The sequence below is a fragment of the Erythrolamprus reginae genome, chromosome 1, assembly GCF_031021105.1.
Source record: "Erythrolamprus reginae isolate rEryReg1 chromosome 1, rEryReg1.hap1, whole genome shotgun sequence".
NCBI classification, from domain to species: Eukaryota; Metazoa; Chordata; class Lepidosauria; order Squamata; family Dipsadidae; genus Erythrolamprus; species Erythrolamprus reginae.
The window spans coordinates 159710500-159730907 of NC_091950.1; the positions used below are offsets into that span (position 1 = coordinate 159710500).

General features: G+C 41.1%; 1 protein-coding gene across 1 annotated transcript in view; it reads left to right on the forward strand.

Moving 5' to 3' along the window:
- The window catches only part of LOC139168050 (kalirin-like), a 408535-nt gene that overhangs the window by 16765 nt on the left and 371362 nt on the right, over positions 1–20408 (forward strand). The gene's annotated exons all lie outside the window — the stretch shown is intronic.

Below are 20408 nucleotides of genomic sequence, written 5' to 3' on the forward strand. Positions count from 1 at the left end.
TTTGTCTGGCAGTTTGCACTGAATAAAGAGCTGGCAACTCTTGGTTTGGAGTGGGAGTTTCTCCAGTACTAATGATAATTTGTATTACTCGGGAGTTTAAAAATCTCTGCAATTAAGTCAGTATTACAGTAGACTGGACTTTAATGTTCAGAACAAGAGGTAACCTTTTCAAAAGGGAGGCATCAGAAATGGGCTAATACAGAGGCTCAGTATTATCTTTTCCAGCAATTCTTCTTTGCCTAAAGACAGAAGGAATCGATACGTAGAAAACAATCTGTGTCTTTTAGGATTAACTTTTGTTTTACTTTGAGTTTCCACTGTTAGCTTCCCAGTGATTGAAAAAATAAAGTTTAATGTAAAGGTTTTTTTAATGTTATAATATTAGATGGAGAAAAGCTATAATTTAAGAGGTTTATGAATATATAGGATATTATATGTTTGTAGAGTGCTTTTGTGAAATAAATAGATATAAGAGCCTCCACTGAATGATTACAAAGTAAAAAGAAAAAATTAGCATATACAGTATTTTATAAGCTTGATTTTGTGTTGGAAACGATGTATTGTTTTTTTATTTTATGCCATAGGAAAAAAGAATTAAAAAAATTGTAACGAAAAGATACAGTTTTAGTGCCTTTGTAGTCACACCAAAAAAACAAAATTAAGTGCTGTTAGTGAGTAGATTTGGTGAATAGGAGTTCCCAAAAGATAGGAAAATTTATTTGACTGAGCGTAATCTATAGTTTTTCTCCAGTGGCAACTTTTTTAAAAAGATAGTTTTTGCTGGTATATAAACTTTAAAAACAAAGTACAAAATAATAAGAAAAAAAAAACACCACAAAAAAAGAGGGAAAAAGCACAAAAAACAAATACAGAAAGATGAAAAAAAAATAACATTATAAAAAACATATCAGTACCATCTACACAAAAAATATATATAAATATCTATTAATCCTATTACGGTACACATATTGACTCCTATCCTATGCTTTAAGATTTCCTTTGTTAACTTCATTATAAATTTTACATCGATTGGAAAGTTAATTATAATACCAATTACTCATATACGTATTCCTCAATTTTAGTATTAATATTATATATTATCTTATTCTTTATTATTCTTTATAAATATTTGTTCAAATTTCATACATCCTTTCCCCCCCTTTTGTCAAGCCTCCAGTGGCAACTTTTATTCTCTTGGGTTACCACAGGAGTGAACTGTGACTCCTAGTAGGATGTTTTTACTGGAGCTTTGCTTAAGCCTCCCATTATTTGTGGCACAGTGAGATATGGGCCCAATGATCATAGATAGATGTAGTTCACATTGCATAGCAATAACAATAGCATTTAGACTTACATACCGCTTCACAGCGCTATTCACCCCTCCATAAACAGTTTACAGAGTCAACATATTGCCCCCAACAATCTGCCTCCTCATTTTACCCACTTCAGAAGGTTGGGAGACTGAGTCAACCTCGAACTGCTCAGAATTTAATTCCTGGAGTGAGCAGTGAGTTAGTCCAGTAGTACCATCTCGTTTAGATGATGATAATTTATTAAACTTGTATTTTATCCAACTCTCAACACCTTTAGGCAGTTCACCACATTCAAATGAACTACAATTGATTGAATCTATAATACAAAAAAAGATAAAGATGAAAGGTGGCAAACATGATGACATGAGGGGTCTAACCAAAGGCTTGGGTCAACTGTCAGGTCTTTGTGACTCTTCTAGATAACAGCACAGCATTGGGATCTCGGTTGAAACCTTGTTCCTGAGGGCAGATGGCTTGTATGTAGTACAATATGTAGTATGACAGTATGTACAGTGTTCCCTCGATTTTCGCGGGGGATGTGTTATGAGACCGTCCGCGAAAATCGAATTTCCGCAAAGTAGAAATGCGGAAGTAAATATACTATTTTTGGCTATGGACAGTATCCCAAGCCTTCCCTTAACACTTTAAACCCCTAAATTACAATTTCCCATTCCCTGAGCAACCATTTAGATTATTACTCACCATGTTTATTTATTAAAGTTTATTTTAAAAAATGTTTTTTAAAGGCAGATGAAAGTTTGGCAATGACATATGACATCATCGGGCGGGAAAAACCGTGGTATAGGGGAAAAAACCTCAAAGTATTTTTTAATTAATAATTTTGAAAAACCGTGGTATAGACGTTTCGCGAAGTTCGAACCCGCAAAAATCAAGGGAACACTGTAGTACTGTCTCTGTACATAGGCCGTGCCAGCACATCTGATATATAGGTCACATGGGTTACAACCATGGGTTCAAAAAGTTTAAAGTTGTAACATTGCTGAATGAGGGGGAGTTATGACTGGCCCTGAGTTCCCACTATCTCAGGTTCCCCATGATCACTTGATTGTGATTTCTGACATTTCCTGCTGGCTTCCCGCAAGCAAAGTCCATGGGGAAGCTGGCAGGAAGCCACTTCTGGTGCTTTTTCTTCTGCCTGCTTGCCTGCAGCACTCACTGCCTGGCACGGTACCTGCACATCCACCAACTTGCTTTCTTGGGACTCCTGCCTCTCCCTGCTTAACAATCTGTATGGTTCTAGATTTATGAGCGTGACCAAGACCCAGATGTAATATATGAATCGCTCATGAATGATTGAGAGTTAGTACAGTTTTTTTAAGGGTTATTAACACATTTTAACATTGTCTTCAATTGTTCTTATTATTGTAAGCCACCCAGAGTCCAATTGGAGTTGGGCGGCATATAAATATTACAAACAAACCAACAAACAAAGTCACGTTTCTTTGCCCTTTACAACTGCATTACTTAGTGATGGAAATTCTGGTCCCATTTTCTTTTATAACCCAAGGACTACCTTTAGTACAGAATAGACTTGTGGCATTATAAGCAATAGTCTGCTAGGAAGTTGTACTTGTCTCTTTATAGAAATGGGGGTTTGGAAAGCAAGAAATAAGTTCAGTTCAGGCTTGGTGAGATTCTGTTCCATATACATTCCAACTAACCAAATGTATTTATTTATTTTATTCAACTTCTATGCCGCCCAATCCCAAAGGACTCAAAGACACAATTAATTATACATTAATTTCTCATCAAATAGTAACCCTCCCTCCAGACCCTTGCATCTTTTGGAGTAGGCTAACTCTAAAGAGAATAATACAACCCAATATACTCTGTTAATCAAATACATGCAGCTAAGCAGAAGTTTTGTGATACTGTGTTGTGTTCCTGGCACAGATCCTGAGTCCTGGAGGGCCCTGTGGTACTCCTGCTGTTTTAATCAGAAGTAGCAGCCTACATGCGGACAAGAGCGTCAAACAAGAACAATGGGGTCTGATTCCGATTTGTCAGCTTTGAACAAAGGGCCCGCTGATGGGTTATGGTGGAAGGCTGAGCACATCTTTTGTATCATGATATCAGCATGGCAGATGGCTAATTGGACATGATAAACTACTGTGGCTGGGGCAGCTAAGAAATGGGATGAGAGGAAAGAGAAACACCGAGGTCTTTGGGGATTATCAATTTCTGTACCAATGTGTTAAAGAAAATGAGGAAATTCACTCTCTCCAACTCAGTTGTCATTAACTTTTTTGGGGGGTGGGGGTGGGTGGATGAGTGAGGGGAAGTTGATGCCGCCTGACCAGATGTCATCCAGGAAAGGGTGTCGTCAAAGTAAAAGCCTATTTCATTAGCTGCAAGCAAATCCTATTACTGGAAGAAAAGGTATGGGATCACTGTCCCCAGAGATGCTAGGTTAGCCCTTAGTAAAATTGGCAGGTCATACACTTGTCAAGAAAGTATCCCAAAGGAAGTGTGCTTGGAAAACTGATTTTTTTTTTTTGCAATGGCCCGGCGTGTAAGTTGTGGAGAATCGGTATATTTCTTCTCTGTGCAAAACAAAATTAATGTTTCTAAAGGGCAAAAATCAAGCAACGCTGTATGCAACCAACACTTATTTTCATCCAATCCTTGGATTCAAGAAATTGGGAATACTTCTGAAAGAACCTTAACCGGCTAAATGTAAATATTTTTGATAGAATAGAATAGAATAGGATGCTATAGAATCCACACAAGGAATTTGTCTTTGGTGCTTATGCGCTCAGTGTGCATAAAACATATATTTGTCAATATAATGAATTGTTGGATAAATCCTGAATTTTTTAACTCTAAAAGGCACAGGTTCTATTATTTTTGATGCCAAGAGATTTACATGTAACCTTGTCTCAAAAAGGAAGCAGCCGTGTTGATTTTCATGTGGCAGCAGGCTTATAGGGCCTTGCAAAATACGATAGATATTTCTAATCCTGAAGAAGTTACAAACCCATCATATTGGGGAACAATTTTGCACTTAACAGATTTCCCTTTAACTGCAGGAAGGATTCATGGTTAATGTACTGTAACTTAGGAATTGGCAACGTTTTTCATCACCGGCGCAATCGCCCAGAACTATGAGATTTCAACATTTTAATATGAGGTCTCAGTAACTCGAACAGTATTATGTTTTATAGAATTGCACAGTATCCCATGCCAACCAGGGATATTATTGTCAGTGTATATATGATAATTTTTTTTAAAATTTTTTTCCCTTTATTAAGGAAAGAACACCACCACAATATATATGTGTCTACATGTACAAATCGCAAAAGATAAATTTGAGCATGGAGGATATTAAAAAACCATACAACTATGTGGTTTTTGCATTAAACCTCTATCATAATAAGTAGTTGATGTCTTAATTAAAGGAGAAAGCAATACAACACATTAATAAAATAAAAAAGAAAAAGGTAGAGAAGAAGGATTAAAGAAGAGAGGAAGAAGAAAAGAGAAAGGAAAGAAGAAAGAAAGAAAGAAAGAAAGAAAGGGAGAAGTAAACTGTACATATATACAACAGAGACAGGCCAACCTCTTTGTTGACTTTCGTATCTCACAGCCTTTATAGACTTGTTGAATTTCTGTTAATTACTGGTATTTTTGTGGTCATTGGTTTATATAGGAAGAAGTTCAATTTCTAAAACTGAAGCTTTATCCTGTTGTTGTTATCTAGTGAATCATTATATGGTTTCTATATCGCAAATGGGAGTTTCTATCCTACCCTCAAAACGTCGCTACAGAGCACTGCACACCAAAACAACTAGACACAAGAAGTTTTCCCCCGAATGCCATCACTCTACTAAACAAATAATTCCCTCAACACTGTCAGACTTTTTACTAAATCTGCACTTCTATTTCTACTAGTTTTTCTCATCATTCCTATCATCCTTTTCCTCCCACTTAGTACTGTATGACTGTAACTTGTTGCTTGAATCCTAAGATTTTTATCAATATTGTTTGTTTCTTCATTGCTTATTTGACCCCTCTGACAATCATTAAGTGTTGTACCACATGATTCTTGACAAATGTATCTTTTTCTTTTATGTACACTGAGAGCATATGCACCAAGACAAATTCCTTGTGTGTCCAATCACACTTGGCCAATAAAATTCTATTCTATTCTTCTATTCTAATGTTAGGTCTTTATTTTGGGTGGAGTTGCAGAATGGAGGTTTAGATGATAGATTCTTTTGTAGTTCAGTCAGGTTTTAAGAGTCTTTTTCTGGTCTAGCCAAGTGAACCATTTCTCCCAGGCTTTGTAAAATTGTGATTCTTCTTTATCTTGCAATTCCAGGATCATAAAAATAATTTTATTAATCTCTGTTTGTCATATGGTCCATCTCAGGTGAAATTATGGTATTCAAAGATCAGAGATATCCACTTGTTACTTGGTCAGAAAGTTGGACCAAGTGACAAGTGGACCTCCTGAACTTATTTAAGGCATGCAGCAGAAACATGCAAGTAGATTAGAGCAGTGAAGAGTGGAAAATAACCTTTTCCCCCCTTAAATGGAAGGTATGGTATTATTAGCAAGAGGAATGGTTTAAGATTACACAGTTTTAACAGTATATGCTCCAACAGGTAAAAGGTTGACGAGCAACCCTTGTGCAAAACTTTATGGAAGAGTTATGCAATGTTTAAATCTTCCCTAAATTGCTTCTTGTTGAAAAATATGCCTTGCAGTTTGGAAAAATAATTGAAAAAAAATGGAAGGAACTGTGCCATACCTAATTCATATCTGATTTATACTTATTGCTTCCCGTTTAAAGAAATGCATTGTGAATAAGCTGTCTGTTTGGAACTATTTCCCATTCCCTTCATGACAATTTAAAACACTTGTTTTAACCCCAAAAGAGGAGCAGGCTGTGATACTAATAAAGTCCATCTGAACATCTGGATAAATTCAGTTTGAAATAGCATGCCAAGCCTAACAATTTTGCACTTTGATGGCCAGGCCTAGACCCTGTTTGACTGATCACTTTCTACCAGTTGTATTGACTTTGGAGCTTGCTGCTGAATTTTAACACTACAATCTCAAATGCCTGCAAAAAAGGAGCTCAGAGCAGTGCCACAGATTTTGGTAAGGAGTCTTGTGTTACGTATATATGTGGTCCTTGGGTAATGAGCCTGGGGTATGTTTTAGCAATGTTGTCTCCATCGTTGCTCCCATGTCATTCCTTGGCCAATTAATGCGTTCAGATATAGAACGGTTGTCCTGTCTTATTTGCAGGACAGCTGCAGGACAGCTTCAGGTGATGTCATCTACCATTTGGTCTCCCCATTATCCCCATCTGTTGTCTTCCTCAGAGAAGCTCCATTCAGGAAGCTGCATCATGTCTTAATTGCAAAAGCTCTGAGCTGTCTATTTGGAAGAAAGTGGTACCTGCTCATCTTACTCTAGGGGGAAAAATGCCCTGCCATTGTTAATCCCTTTCCTGAAACTATCACTGGCTTTGTCTTGGTGCCAAGAGTGTGCTCGGATGTTGTGTCTGCATGGAATATTAAGTAAAGCGATTGGTTAAACTTTCTGATTTTACTTCATTCCCATTTTCTTAATGAAAGTTCCCATCCTTGACTTAGCTTCTGCCAACCTAGCAGTTGGAAAGCATGCAAATGCAGATATATAGGTATGACTTCTGTAGGACAGTAAAAGTGTTCTGTGACATCATGACCAGGGAAATGTCTTCAGACAGTGCTGGCTTAGTGGCCTTGAAACCAGAGATGAGCACTTAGCATTAGCATTTAGACTTATATATTGCTCCAAAGTGCTTTACAGCTCTCTCTAAGCAGTTTACAGAGTCAGCATATATTGCCCCCAACAATCTGGGTCCTTATTTTACCCACCTCAGAAGGATAAAGGCTGAGTCAACCTTGAGCCTGGTGAGAATCGATCTGCCAAACTGCTGGCAGTTGGTGATCAGCAAAGGTAGCTTGAAGTACTGCACTCTAACCACTGCACCACCATGGCTCTTCCATCTATGGATGGCATTGACTAATGGAGTAGAATCCACAAATACCTTTACCTATTTTTCTTAACCTTTTCTTGATGCTGCCAATTAGCAGAAATCATTTGCCAATCACAGTGGTGCGGATCCAGAGATGGAGAATGTGACATAGGAAGTCTGATTTCTCGGATGCCAAGCATTCTTCATGCTAACATGAGAAAACTAGCTGATATCACAAGTTTCAGTGAAGTAAGAGAATTGAATGGGGTCATAAAGGCAATTGATGCTGCAAGTGTCATAGAGCTCTATGAATGTATGCACATAGATTGGTTTCCAAAATTGTGAGAGATGCTTAGACTCCTTATTGAAAGAGCAGACACAGATTCAGAAATACCTCTGTGTTCAGTGGGCATGTGAAGGTGGGCTTTAAAATAGGATTAGAGTGCAGGTGTAATGCTTTTTCAGAATAATGCACTTCTGCAGAAGTGGTACCCAAACACACTGCAATGACACCAAAATGACCACAAGGCAATCCATAATATGATTCCACAAATGTCTTCTTGTGTTCTAGCATGTAAGTTGTGATATTTTAAGATTAACCTTCTTCCCTTATGAATGACCATGCTCCGCAAACAGTTTTTCAGAGGGATGGTGTAAATTGTGAGTTTTGAAAGTCAGCTCAATCCAATTTTCTTCTTGAGAGCATGGAATTAATTTTCTTTCAAAATTCTGCCCGGTTGAATACTTGGTAAAGCATAAGACTAAAAAACCCTAAAAAAGGGTCATCTTAAGCCCAAAAGTGAGTTACTCCCAGTTCAGACCAGTTCAGGCGAACCAGTAGCAACCCACTGGTGATTTTTTTTTGAATTTTTTTCCCTTCTGAGCATGCAAAGCAATTGAGTTTCTGCTACTGTGCATGCATTTTGCCATCTTGTTTTCAGCTTTTTTAAAAAAATTATTTTTGGATTTTTTTGCTGCTGTGCATGTGCGCAAAGTGCTCCCACGGCCATGAGGCGCAGCCACGCAGTGTGGGAAGAAGCAAACCGAGATAAGTAGGAACCCATCCCTGTCTTAAGCACGCTTCTGGCTGATGGGGGGGAACCAGGAAAAAGAAATTGCAGTGCAGGAAAGTGCCTGAGAATCGGAGAAGGCGGTAATGGCCAATTAAATGCCAATTCCATTCTGTACAGATCATTTGATAGAACTGTTGGCAAAGTGCAACATACCTTATACACTTTCACACGCTTTGAAACTGCTGATTACTCCCAACCTATGTTGAAAACTACTCATTAAAGCTGCCCCTTGCTGAAAGTGTTGGGAACATAACAAGACCATAACATGAAGATCTGACAGGAAAAAAGAAGAAGAAATTGCTGGGCCATGTTTGTTCCATGATTTGATGCAAAAGGGAAACCGAAAAGGTCCAGATTTTTTTTGGCTTCTTTAAGTTTGTACAAAATAGTCATCTTGACATGGTCTTTCCCATTTGGAATCCTATTGTTCTAAGATTTCCCAGTTGCCATGGCCTAAATCTCTTAATGTAACTATGTGAGGACAGGCATTTTATATTTCCATCAATTGATATTAGTGGAAATTTCATGGGGCTACCTCTGAAAAGTGTTCGGAAACTTCAGATCGTGCAGAATGCAGCTGCGAGAGCAGTCATGGGCTTTCTCAAGTATGCCCATGTTTCACCAACACTCTGCAGTCTGCACTGGTTGCCAATCAGTTTCCAGTCACAATTCAAAGTGTTGGTTATGACCTATAAAGCCCTTCATGGCATCGGACCAGAATATCTCTGGGACCGCCTTCTGCCACACGAATCCCAGCAACCGGTTAGGTCCCACAGAGTTGGCCTTCTCCGGGTCCCGTCGACTAAACCAGCGTTTCCCAACCGGTGTGCCGCGGCACAGTAGTGTGCCGCGAGACATGGCCAGGTGTGCCGCGAGAAGTTCCAGCTGGATGGGGCGCTGCTGGCGCCCCTGCCTGAGTGTCGTCCTGTGGATGGTCTTGGGCTTCACAGTCGCTTCCTGGTTCCCTCTCCTCCCACCGCCTGTGTCTCCCGCCATCGCCTCCCACCAAGCCGTCTCCCGTTGCCGTGGGTTCCTCGAGTGGGAGCTGCCGCTTCCCTCCGTCCAGCTCAGCCACGCTGCCATAGAAAGCACAGAGGTTATTGCCACCGCTTCTGCCTCCACTCAGGGAGCCACCGTGGTCACCGCGCCTTTTCCTCTCGCTCAGTTCAACCATGGTGGCTCCCTGAGTGGAGGCAGAGGTGGCGGCAATAACCTCTGCATTTTCTACGGCAGCGTGGCTGGGCTGCCTGGAAGGAAGCGGCAGCTCCGAGGAATGAGGCGCTGGCGGTAGACACAGGCGGAGGGAGGGAGGGAACCAGAAAGCAACCGTAAAGCCAAAGACCAGCCACAGGACGACCTTCAGCCAGGGGCACCAGAACCGCACGCAGCCATGGTGGGAGCAGCATGAGGTAGCAACGAGGCGCGAGGACAAGCAGGCAGCTTGGCGGAGGGGAAGCGCTGAGGGGCTCTCCTCCTTCCCCACCCCCGCGCTTCTCTCCCGCCCTGGCTTTCGCTTCGCCCCATGATTTCCCCGCAATTTCATCCAGGCCACCTCTTGCCTCCTTTTGAACTGCGGGGAAATCTGCGGGCGAAGCAAAAGCCAGGGCGGGAGAGAAGCGCGGGGGTGGGTAAGGAGGAGAGCCCGTCAGCGCTTCCCCTCCGCCAAGCTGCCTGCTTGTCTTCGCGCCTCGTTGCTACCTCCTGCCTTTTTCCAGGGGCCTTTGGAAGGCACCCAGGGAAGAGGGGGATTGGGGGTGGCTTCTCGTCCTCCTCATCCGGCTGCTAACGCCCGCCCGGTCCCTCTTGCAGTCCCTTCACCAAGCGCTTTTGTCCCAGGCTGTCAGCGAAAGGGCTGCAGGACAGGCGGGGCAGGCGTTCTTCTCACAGCTGAGGCAGGATTTGGAATGTCGGGTGTGTGTGCGTGCCCCTGCCACCCGGAACATTTAAAATAAGAAAAACCTTTGCCGGCCTCCGCAGAGAAGAAAGGAAGAGAGAGAAAGAGAGAGAGAGCAAGAGAGACATAGCAAGAGAGGCAGAGAGAGAGAGACAGAGAGCAAGAGAGACATAGCAAGAGAGGCAGAGAGAGAGAGAGACGGAGAAAGAGAAAGAGAAAGAAAGAGAGCTAGCAAGAGAGAGAGAAAGAGAGACAGAGAAAGAGAGACAGAGAGAGAGAGAAAGAGATAGCAAGAGAGAGAGAAAGAGAGAGAAAGAAAGAGAGAGAATGAAAGAGATAGCAAGAGAGGCAGAGAGCAAGGGAGAAAGACATATAGGGAGGGAAGGAGGGAGAGAGAAAGAGAGCAAAAAAGAGAGGAAGAAAGAAAGAGGGATGGAGAGAGAAAGAAGGGAAGAAAGGAAGAGAGAGAAAGAGTGAGGGAGAAATAGAGCGAAATGGAGGAAGATTTTTTTTTGTCAAAACTTTTCTTTAGCCGCCACCCCACACCCCCCCGTTCAGTGTTCCCCAGGATTTTGAAAATATGAATAATGTGCCGCGGCTCAAAAAAGGTTGGAAAACACTGGACTAAACAATGTCATTTGGCGGGACCCAGAGTAAGAGCCTTCTCTGTGGCGGCCCTGGCCCTCTGGAACCAACTTCCACCAGAGATCAGAATTGCCTCCACCCTTCTTGCCTTTCGTAAACTTCTCAAAACCCACCTCTGCCGTCAGGCATGGGGGAATTGAAATATCTTCCCCAGGCCTATATAATTTATGTATGTTGTGTTGTGTGCAGGTTTTTTAAATTATAGGTTTTTAAACTTCGTATTATTAGATTTGTATTGTACAAATCTAATGTGTTTCTATCACTGCTGTGAGCCGCCCCGAGTCTACGGAGAGGGGCGGCATACAAATTTAATAAACAAACAAACAAACAAACGAACAAATAAATAAAATTAATTAATGTAAAATAGGACTATGGTGTCCTGTCAGGACATATTTGTGTTTACTATTTGATACACTTGATTTGGGTTCATATAAATTTTAATCAGCTTAATCTCCATATGGATTGGAATGCTAGGCTTTTAGATTGTAATATTAAGCCTTTTCAAGAGGCAAAGTACAAATAAGCAAATCTGAATGACTCTGCCTTGAAAATGTGCAGCATTTATTCCCATCTTCCTGAATCTCAAAATATGATTTGCCTTGCAAGAGAGATATCTTTATTCAATATCTCACATTTATAATGGGATCTTTTTGCTAATTGGTCCAGAAAGTAGTCCAGTTTGTGAAATCAAAGAACATACAATTAAAAAAATATTCTAATTCACAGTAAGTGAAAAACTGGGACAATATTTTTTTTTGGAAAAAGTATTATATACTACATCTGCAGGACAAGTGATTTAGCCTCCAATTTTCTTTCCAGAAAGTGAAATATGAGTGTACCTTTTACAGCGCATCAAATAAAGCAGTCTGAAGCTTTTTCTAGCTCATCTATTTTTTCTCCACTATTTTGGGGAAATATATTTTTAAAGCTGGCATTGGATAGTTAGAGATTATTGGGGCTGGAGTGGTTGGATATGTTTATAGCTCTGTATTTGCAGGAAAATGTTAAATTCAATACTTGTCTTCCTGCTTCATTCAGAAAATAAACAGTGAGACTCCCGTGTTTTCATCTCCTTGCAACACCTGAATCACTTTTCAGCCAAATCTGAGCTTACTGTCCTCCAAACTTTTGTCCTGCCTGAGTAAAGAGAAATTGTCTTGGGCTGCGTATAAAATAACACAGTTAATGTACACTGCTCAAAAAAATAAAGGGAACACTTAAACAACACAATATAACTCCAAGTAAATCAAACTTCTATGAAATCAAACTGTCCAGTTAGGAAGCAACACTGATTGACAATCAATTTCACATGCTATTATGCACATTCAACTTTGTACAGAACAAAGAATTCAATTAGAATATTTCATTCATTCAGATCTAGGATGTGTTATTTCAGTGTTCCCTTTATTTTTTTGAGCAGTATACACAATTGTCTTGTCTGAATGCACCATACTCAAAAATAAACAAGATTATTTTAACTCTTAAGAAGCTTATTCGATCAACGATCATCCACAGCATAGACACTAAAAATAAAAAAGTTGTTACAGAGTAAACCAAGACTGTAGAGATTTTTATGGCCCATTTACCATTGAGGGATTAGCCTTTGGCTATACCCCTGATCTCATTAGATTTCTGGGGTGCTTTTGCGCATACATAACTTAGGCGTTTTGCCTAAGTATAGACAACTCAATAATCTAAAAATAGGAAGGAAAATTTGAATTGTGTGCTTATTCATATTTATAGGACCACAGGTTCATTTAGAGTTCTGAACATTGGTGGATGGGAAGGGTTAGGGAACACATAAGTCAGACTTATGGCCATTAATCACAATGCTAGAAGTGAAACAGTGGTTCAGACAAAGTGGCAGCTGTGTTCAGATGATCTGTTGCAGGGCCACTGTGGGGGTGCATAATTTTTCAATGGGGATCTGTAGAAAAATTAGAGCAGAGTGGGTTAAAAATCCCCCCCTTTTTTGATTAGTAGTTGCATGATCAATGACAGTGAATTATGAGCCTAATAAGTCCAAACTGATTTGAAGCATGGAATAGAAATTGCAAGAAGTTAATTTTTTCTCACCCATTGTGATTTAATTCATAGCAACTACCTGACAATTTGAATTTGTACTAGGAAACAAAACTACTACTAAAATCCAGAAGCACTCCAGTAATCCCCCCCCCCCAAGGCAGCTTGAAAGCCTTATTCTCCAATATGGATTATAACTATTGCAGACAGGGAAAAGATTAGATGTTCCTAATCTGAATTCAGGCACCTGCTCCTGCAATTTGCTTTTAAAAGGCTAATTGCACAATGGCAAATTGCATGATTAGCATCTATGTTTGCTTTTGGTTGCTGGCTGGAGGTGAAAGAAATTAGTTATCTCTGAAGTGGCTCTGGGATGTGATTTGATAACAGGACGAAATCATAATCAGTTCTTTAATGTTGTTGTGACACATTTAAGAGGGCCATAGATGAAATTAGCATGTTCTGCAAATGTCATAACCTAATCAACCTGAGGATTATGGAAGGATTCATTTAGCCTCAAGAACTCTGTTTGGGTTAAGTTGATCTCCTATCCCATCTCCGATCCCATTCCTACTTGCATTGGTAAAAAAGGAAAAGTCATAGATATGAAGTAAGTCCTAGAGTGGTGATGGCTAACCTTTTTGCTGTCACATGGCAAAAGTGGGGTGGGGAGCACTGAGGGGGGCTGAGCACTGAGGGGGCTGTGCCCACAGCCATAATTCAATGTAATTCATGCATGCACACGTGACCCTCTGTGCTCCCTGTTTTAGGGACTTGATGGCATGGTGAGTTTTTTGCTCTCCCCAGGCTCCAAAGGCTTTATAGGAACCTGGCCTTCCTCACCTCCGCGGAGGCCCTCCTGAGGTCAGAAACAGACCTTTCATGACTTCTGATGGGACCGCAAGTCTCATTTTTCACTCTCCCCAGCCTTCAGAAGCTTTCATGGAGGGCAAAAACATCCTCCCCTGCCCACGAGGCCAGAAACTCCTTCCAGAGCCTCTGCATGAGTCCTTTACTTACCTCAACAATGGGCCGTGAATGACTCCTGGAAGGGGGACATGGCCAGCTAAAAATCAGCTGGCCAGGACACACACATGCTGGAGCTGATCTACAGCAATGGCTCTTTTGCTGGCAAATATGGCTCTGTGTACCACCTGTGGCACATCTGCCATCACGGTCCTAGAGTAAACCCTCAAAATGTGGCTTGCCATATCTTTTTTCATTGTACTTTTCATCAGCAGGCTGAAAGGTGATGATATCTCCTCTTCCAATCTTGCTTATGAGGCACCAGACTCAATACTGTCACTATGGATTTTTCACGGAAAATTTGTTTTTCTTGTCTTAAAAACAATTCGAAGTGACTCAGGAGGCCTGTGAGGACAACTGTGAGGCCACCCAGATGGAATGGGACAACTTGCCATGGTCAACTCACTCTGGCTGACCTGCCCTGGTTGTCTCATTGTGGTCAACGTGCCCTGGCCAAATCGCCTTAGTCAACTTGCCTCAGCTGTCTTGCCATGGCCAACTGCAGGACAGCTCAATGCGGGATAACTCAAGAGAGGGACAAGTAGAATTGCAACTCACCCAGCATTGAGGACTTTTAACTTGAGAAGGTTCAAACCTAAAGTAAGACAAGGACTGATGAAATTCACTTGTCCCTCCACTGAGTTATTTCGTGTTGAATTGTCCCATGGCAAGAGTTGTTCTACAGCAGTGATTTCCAACCTTTTTTGAGCCGCGGCACATTTTTTACATTTACAAAACCATGGGGCACATTGGGGGGGGGGCAGCTAAAAAAAGTTTGGACAAAAAAAATCTCTCTCTCTTCCTCCCTTTTGCTCTACTGTATTTCTCTCTCTCTCTCTCTCCCTCTTTCTCTCCCTTCCTCTTTTTTCTCTCTCTCCATCCCTCTTTCTCTCTTCCTTCTTTCCTCTTTTTTGCTCTCTCTCTCCCTCATTCTATGTCTTTCTCTCTGCCACCTTCCCTCCCTCTCTTTGTCTCTCTCTTTCTTTCTTTCTCTCTCTCTTTCTTTCTTTCTCTCTCTCTCTTTCTTTCTCTCTCTTGTTTTTTCTTTCTCTCTTGCTCTTTCTTTCTCTCTTTCTCTCTCTTTCTTTCTCTCTCTCTCTTGTTTTCTTTCTCTCTCTGAGCTTTGCGGCACACCTGACCATGTCTCACGGCACACTAGTGTGCCACGGCACACTGGTTGAAAAACACTGTTCTACAGTATGTTGGCTGGAGTGAGATTCCCATCCATATTGGTTGCTACCCATTTGAATGGCACATCTCATTTGCCCTGAGATAGCAACAAACAGAGAATGCCACAAAACAGCAATTGTTTACTAACTTTTTGATTTCCCAGGTCTAGCAACTGCATGTGTTTTTAAAATTTATATTAGGTTGACGTGTTTTATTTTGAAAGGCTAAAGGTTGATTAAGGTTTTAAAATTCTCCATGAATCATGGCTTAGTTTAGGTTCTGGTCATTAGTCCATGTACTTTTCTGTACTTGAAGTCAGCTCTTACTCGTATATTACACTGTTGCCCACAATACCACAAATCAGAGAAAGGAAAAACTCTAGACATCATAGTGCCGAAGGGATAAACAGTTAATTGCATAGAATGTTTCTTAAATTTGTCTCTTCCTGTTGTGTGCTGAACAAAAGGGAGAGAGTTCAGATTGCATTGTGCTGCATGTGAAGGTTCTTACTCAGTTTTTAAGCAATTCAATTTTTGACTCCTGACTGTCTGGATAAGTCTCTGCAGTTTTCTTGGCAAAATTTCAGAAGTCGTTTGCCACGAACGGTTTACCAGGACTGAGAGACTGTGACTGGCCCAGACCACCGGGCTGGTTTTGTGCCTAGAATTCAAGGGCCTGGTACTTTAACCACTAATCAAGCTCTCTTAATCCAGGATTACTAGTAGTCAATGTCCCTTAATTTTTAAAAAGTAAGTAGTCTTTATTGATGACATATTGCTTATTAATCTGAAAGGGAAGATCCAATACCTTATTATGAGAGCTGCAATCAGGCCAGGAGTCAACATTGACTTGAAGGCACAAAAAGTAAAATCACCATGGAACCCCTGGCTAGATCTAAACATATTATACCTTGGAGTAGGATTTTATAAGTTGATGATACTACTGTAAGTGTGTGTGATCCAAAACCGTGCTTGTTGTTTGAAACCACTTTTTACAAAACATTGTTTGTTTATTTGATTGATTTATATGCTGCCCCTCTCAGAGGACTCAACATGATTACCCATCTAACATATGCAGGTTTTGGAATGACCATTCATTGTTTGTGCCAGAAGTGTTAATAATTAACCAACTTTTAAGAGCAGGACTCTTAAATATCATTTGAAAAAGTTCTTCTTTTATCCAGCAACATGAAAAACAGTTGCATCAAGTTTGTTAGAAAAAGTTGTGGGCTAGGGAAGTGGTGGTGAACTATGATATACTTGCCACAAGTGGCACCTGGAGCCATGGGCCATTTCTCGCTTCCAGAGGGCCTCCAGTGGTGGTGGGTGTTATATCTGTAAAAAGAAATAAACAGCAAAATCGCTGATTGGTTAAACCGCAGCTTGAGTTAGAATGCCGCCAAAATTAAACAGTTGTCAGAAAATGTTCCCGCGTAAAAGAAATGTATAAATAGGGCAACGGATTAGCCGTTGCCCTTGTTGGGAGTTGATTGTCAAGAGAGCTGTTCATCTAATTATGCCTAGTGAAATAAACCTGTTAAACTGAAGTAGTCTCTGGTGCAGTGATTTAACAGTGGCGACGAGGAGGTCGAACTCCCGCTGAGCAACCATGAGCTCGGTCATGGCTCAAGCACCGTCATTCTACAATCCGGACACAGAACCGTGGACGTCCTACATGTCAAAATTCCTCATTTTCTTACAAGCAAGCAATCTCCACGACGCTGAAGACGATAGAAAGCGAGCCATCTTTCTAAATTACTGCGTACCAACAATATACAGCCTAGCCTCTACGCTGGTCGACCCAGACACCCTAGAAAGCGTCGCCTGGTCCACTCTGCAAACCAAGCTCACCTCCCATTTCCAACCTCCGACCCCAGTACGTGTCTACCGCCACCAGTCCGCGCTCATGCGACAAGCCAAGCGAGAATCAACAAACGATGATTTAACAGTGGGCAAGGCCATTTTTGCCTTACTCAGATTCCTAGAAAGACTCTGAAGCCTAGGGAGAGTGAAAAACGAGTGTGCCTTTGCATGCTGGGAGTGGGGGGAAAGTCATGTGTGCATGCACGGGGGACCTACACAGAATGATGAGTGTGGCCACGCACATGTGCAACCGCCCCATGCTGCCCCCCCTTTTGGCACGCAAACCAAAAAATGTTCACCATCCCTGGGCTACGGCATTTCTTTCTTTTATTTTTTGTGTCTTTGAGCTCATCTCTACTCCTGGTGCTTGTGAAAGGCTCTTGTCAGATGTAAAGCTTCTGGCAGATGGCTAAACCTGGCATTCTAGCCATCTGTCTAAACTTGCCGCCTCCCCCACATTCAGCCTATGACAGGGGAACAATTGGTGGATACTCTTCCTGCTTGTAGCAAAGTCCACCAATCAATGCACTTTAACTTGCTTCAATAAATGGCTATGACTATTCTCTGCCTCCTTTCTTAGGTAGAGTAGAGAAGATAAATTTAACCTATACTTTCCTGCTTCAAAACTGAATTAACTGGCTATGTAGATGTGCCCCGACAAAATATGTTGAAAAGGTCTCATGCAAATGAGGGAAAGTGATCTCAGACATGCCACCAAGGTTTTCTATTATTTATTTTACTTATTTATTTATTTATCCAATTTTTTTTATGCCGCCCTTCTCCTTAGACTCAGGGCGGATTACAACATGTTAGCAATATCACTTTTTTAATAGAGCTAGGCTATTGCCCCCATAATCCGGGTCCTCATTATCTCTATTCTGGAGTAGGAAAAGAAAAAGGAAGTTGGGAAGGAAATGATAAGTTGCTGGCATGCTTTGTAGTAACAGACCCAATTGTTCTGTGTAATGTATTTATTTATTTAATTGGATTTGTATGCCGCCCCTCTCCGAGGACTCGGGGCGGCTCACAGCATGTATAAAAACAGAACAATAATGTAAATTCAATTAATGCTACAATTTAAAAACAATTAAAAGAAAAACCTATCAACCAAACATTCAGCAATCATACTTAAAGCATACTTAAAGCTAGTACACCAAGTAATACCAGTTAACTAGGAGACAAGATGGGCAAGCCATGTGTATCTTGAGAATGCAACTTTTGGACATATAGCAGATAGATATAGGAACTGCAGCATGATTTTCTGGGTTATATTATTTGCAACTGCATTATATTATTTGCTCTTCATACGTAGCACCAAATGGCTTTTGCCCTTCCATATGCTGGTTAAAAATTCGCCCTCTACTTACCCAAAGAAGGAAAATGATTTAAGGGAAATGATTATGTCAGTATACATTATTCATGCATGGGTCGGAGAAATCAATAGTTGTTTAAATTATACATGTGCATGTTCATTGCCATGAATGCAACAATAGTCTGTTGTAAACTCAGAGGTCAGGCCCTTACACCTGGCTAGTGCTATCCTACAGTAGAAAGGTCCTTCCTTCCTTCCTTCCTTCCTTCCTTCCTTCCTTCCTTCCTTCCTTCCTTCCTCAGAGTCAGGGCGGCTCACAACAGAGTAATATATAACAGGTAGAAATCTAAATTTAAAACATTCTAAAACCCCAATTACTAAAAATACCAATCACTCATACTCAAGCAATCAAACACAAATTCATTCATTGGCCGGGACTAGGTGTTAATCTTAACAGCCCCAACCCTGTCGGCAGAGATGGGTCTTCAAACTCTTGCGGAAGGTGGGAAGGGTGGGGGCAGTCCGAATCTCTGGGGTGGGGAGCTGGTTCCAAAGGGCTGGGGCCACCACAGAGAAGGCTCTTCCCCTAGGTCCCAACAGGCGACATTGTCTAACGGGACCTGGAGAAGGCCGACTCTGTGGGACCTAACTGGCTGCTGGGACATATGAGGCCAAAGATGGTCCTGTAAGTAATGTGATCTGGTGCCATGTAGGGCTATATAGTTACATGTCATTTTTAAGAGGGGGCCATATAGTTATATAGGTACAGTACAGGGATGGGTTCTCACTTACCTCGCTGCCAGTTCGCTTCCTCATGCACCGCGTGGTTGCACACGCTCTGTGCATAGTGCCGAAAATATTAGCTTCTGCGCATGCGCAGAAACCAAAAACAAGATGATGGCACCCATGGACTGGCACTGACCCAACCGGCTCCATGATGTCACCACTGGTTTACTAATGATTTTAAAGAATCGTCTAGAACCAGTAGGAACCCATCTCTAGTACCGTATACTGTCTCTGGAAACATGTAATGCCTAATAGTTCCAGATTTTTGTGGCAATGTTTTTACAGTTAATATATTTTCTTATTTCAAGGGAGATTGTTAAAGGACCTGTTTTCTACTAGAGAGGTGTATTTTCTAACAAAATTCGAGATCCCTTTCCTTCAAAGCAGGTCATTAGATTTCAACATGTAGAGCCAACGTAGATGTCAGCGGTGTACAAGATACCTTCTGGAAAATCTTTGTGAAGTCTATAATTGATCAAGAGTGTCATGCATTGAACCAAACACAGATTGACTTTTTGACATTTGATTGGTACTCAAACCAAGTGCTAAACCAATTCAGGATTTCAGAAAAATAGGAGACATTTTGACAGTGTTACAATGCAAATATCAAATTTTGAGCACTTTCTGCCTTTGGATTCGTTTTGGCATTTCAGCAGGATGAGTCACTCCGTCAATTTGGAAGAAGTGAGTGGATCCAATTTTCAAAACTCTGCTCCCGCTCCCTTTTTGTATGAGGCAAAAATTCAAATCCCAAAATATCTGGACGTCATTCAACAGGAATAGAAGTTCTAAAAATATGTGGTAACTGGGTGAAGCAGTCTTATAATGGAAAAAGAGACATAATCATTGCAGAGTCCTACCTGTGGTCAGCTTTCCTGCCAGCTAAACTTAGATAACTTTTTTTTTGACCAGGATAGGTGGAAACATTAGGTGATGACATCCAAACATGATCTTATTTGTGTTGCAGTTTTTATAACTGCATTAAAGCTTGCTTAATTATGCCAAATGATTCCACTGTGCTAAGGATGTTTTTCCTATAGCAGCGGCAGGGCCTTTTGCAATCTAAAATATAGTCTGGCTCCAAACTGAACCACTTAAAAGCTTTTCCGGCATAGTGTACAGGTCTGTTCATTAGCCAGAGCTGCTCTCCTCTCAGGACCTAGAAAATTTATAGTAAGAGGGGAAACATGGGGTCTTAGATTACAAGGCTGAAGCCTGTCATGTCACATGGAAAGTGCTTCTGTGTATGTATGTGTTAGATAAGGTGACTGTTTATTTCTGCTTTTGTCCAAAGTGCAAAGTTCAGGGCTAA